Source organism: Meles meles, chromosome 6 (genome assembly GCF_922984935.1).
Source record: "Meles meles chromosome 6, mMelMel3.1 paternal haplotype, whole genome shotgun sequence".
In the NCBI taxonomy this organism is placed as follows: Eukaryota; Metazoa; Chordata; class Mammalia; order Carnivora; family Mustelidae; genus Meles; species Meles meles.
This window is the reverse complement of record NC_060071.1, coordinates 89,377,556-89,380,590: the sequence shown is the minus strand read 5'-3', so window position 1 is coordinate 89,380,590 and position 3,035 is coordinate 89,377,556. Positions and strand designations below refer to the sequence as shown.

The 3,035-nt window shown below is 42.7% G+C and overlaps 1 pseudogene; it reads left to right on the top strand.

Moving 5' to 3' along the window:
• Positions 1-600: 600 nt before the first annotated feature.
• Positions 601-2,773, top strand: LOC123944788 (annotated as a pseudogene).
• Positions 2,774-3,035: the final 262 nt, after the last annotated feature.

Here is a 3,035-nt window from a genome sequence, read left to right as displayed (position 1 = left end):
AAATGGCAAAGCAGATGAGCATTTTATTTTGTTGATGGCATTAATTTCATACTGTCCAAGTTTTTATAATATTTCAATATCACCTTTTAATGAGGTTTAAAAAAACTATCATGAAAATCTGAGGTATTACCCAGAAATTTGTTATCTCACAGCAAAGAACTGAAAAAGAACTTTCATATATAAAGATGAGTCACACACTTTCCTTTAACAAATAGTCAAAATTCGCTTACCTTTCCTATGATGAGAATAATTTGCCATTATCATACTACCCCCCCAGATGGAGTTTTTTTTTTTTTAAAGATTTTATTTATTCGACAGAGAGAGATCACAAGTAGGCAGAGAGGCAGGCAGAGAGAGAGGGGGAAGCAGGCTCCCCGCTGAGCAGAGAGCCCGATATGGGGCTCGATCCCAGGACCCTGAGATCATGACCTGAGCTGAAGGCGGAGGCTTAACCCACTGAGCCACTCAGGCAGCCCTGGAGTTCTTTAAATAAGTAAACATCAATCAAAATGTTAACAAATTGTGTCTCACTGAACGTGGGCTAGATCTTTGGATTGCCATGTTCTTCTCAACCCGAGCCAGGCTCACACAAAAGCAACCATGTCTAAGGGACCTGCAGCTGGCATTGATCTTGGCACCACCTACTCCTGCGTGGGGGGTCTTCCAGCACGGGAAAGTGGAAATAATTGCCAATGATCAGGGAAACCAGACCACCCCAAGTTATGTCCCCTTCACAGACACCGAATGATTGATCGGTGATGCTGTGAAGAACCAAGGTGCAATGAACCCCAACAACACAGTTTTTGACGCCAAATGCCTGATTGGACAGAGATTTGATGATGCTGTTGTCCAGTCTGATATGAAGCACTGGCCTTTCATAGTGGTGAATGATGCTGGCAGGCCCAAGGTCCAAGTAGAATACAAGGGAGAGACAAAAAGCTTTTATCCAAAGGAGGTGTCTTCCATGGTTTTGACGAAAATGAAGGAAATCACAGAGGCTTATCTTGGGAAGACGGTTACCAATGCAGTTGTCACAGTACCTGCGTACTTCAATGATTCTCAGCGTCAGGCTACCAAAGATGCTGGAACTATTGCTGGTCTCAATGTACTTCGAATCATCAATGAGCCAACTGCTGCTGCTATTGCTTATGGCTTAGACAAAAAAGTTGGAGCTGAAAGGAATGTACTGATCTTTGACTTAGGAGGTGGCACTTTTGATGTGTCAATCCTTACTATTGAAGATGGGATCTTTTAGGTTAAGTCCACAGCTGGAGACACCCACTCAGGTGGAGAAGACTTTGACAACCAAATGGTCAACCATTTTATTGCAGAGTTCAAGCGCAAACATAAGAAAGATATCAGTGAAAACAAGAGGGCAGTTCGTCGTCTCCATACTGCTTGTGAACGTGCTAAGCGTACACTTTCTTCCAGCACCCAGGCCAATACTGAGATTGATTCTTTGTACGAAGGAATCGACTTCTATACCTCTATCACTCGTGCCTGGTTTGAAGAATTAAATGCTGACCTGTTCCGTGGCACCCTGGACCCTGTAGAGAAAGCCCTTCAGGATGCCAAGTTAGACAAGTCTCAGATCCATGATATTGTCCTGGTGGGTGGTTCTACCCGTACCCCCAAGATTCAGAAACTTCTCTGAGATTTCTTCAATGAAAAAGAACTGAATAAGAGCATCAATCCTGATGAGGCTGTTGTCTACAGTGCAGCTGTCCAGGCAGCCATCCTTTCTGGAGACAAATCTGAAAATGTTCAAGATTTGCTGCTGTTGGATGCCACTCCACTTTCTCTTGGCATTGAAACTGCTGGAGGAGTCATGGCTGTTCTCATCAAGCGTAATACTACCATTCCTACGAAACAGACACAGACCTTCACTATGTACTCCGACAACCAGCCTAGTGTGCTTATTCAGGTGTATGAAGGTGAGCATGCCATGACCAAGGACAACAACCTACTTGGAAAGTTTGAACTCACAGGCATACCTCCTGCCCCTCGTGGTGTCCCTCAGATTGAGGTCACTTTCAATATTGATGTTAATGGTATCCTCAATGTCTCTGCCGTGGAAAGAGCACAGGAAAAGAGAACAAGATTACCATCACTAATGACAAGGGCCGCTTGAGCAAGGAAGATATTGAAATGCATGGTCCAGGAAGCTGAGCAGTACAAAGCTGAAGATGAGAAACAGCGGGACAAGGTGTCTTCCAAGAATTCACTTGAGTCTTACTCATTCAACATGAAAGCAACTGTTGAAGATGAAAAACTTCAGGGCAAGATAAATGATGAAGACAAACAGAAGATTCTTGACAAGTGCAATGAAATCATCAACTGGCTTGTTAAGAACCAGATTGCAGAGAAGGAAGAATTTGAACACCAGCAGAAAGAGTTGGAGAAAGTCTGCAACCCCATCATCACCACGCTGTGTAGGAGGCATGCCAGGAGGAATGCCTGGAGGCTTCCCTCGTGGTGGAGCTCCTCCCTCTGGTGGTGCCTCCTCTGGGCCCACCATTGAAGAAGTTGACTAAACCAACCTGAGAATAAATAGGTTGAGTATTGTTCCACATACAATATTCAAAGGACCCAAATTTGTAGCAAATTCCATGGCAGTTGTAATGTTGAGCTGCTATAGCAAAAAAACTGGGAATTCTTGATACTTGAATATGGAATATGTGCACAGGGAAAGGAAATAAAAATTGCAATTTATAAGCACTGTATTGTTAAGTGGAAAATGCAATGTCTTAAATAAAACTGTATTTAAAATTGGCACCAAAAAAAAATGTTAACAAATTATTTCATGAATATCAACAAACTGATTCTAAGCTATTTATAGAGATGCAAAAGACCCCAAATAGTCCACACAGAATTGACGGAAAAGAACAAAGGTTTACAATTAAGCTACAATCATAAAGACAATGTGGTTTGGCAAAAGAATAAACAAACAGATCCATGGACAGGACAGAGAGGCCAGAAAGAGACTCACATAAATGCAGTCACTGCTCTTTGACTCTGAAAGGAGCAAAGGCAGC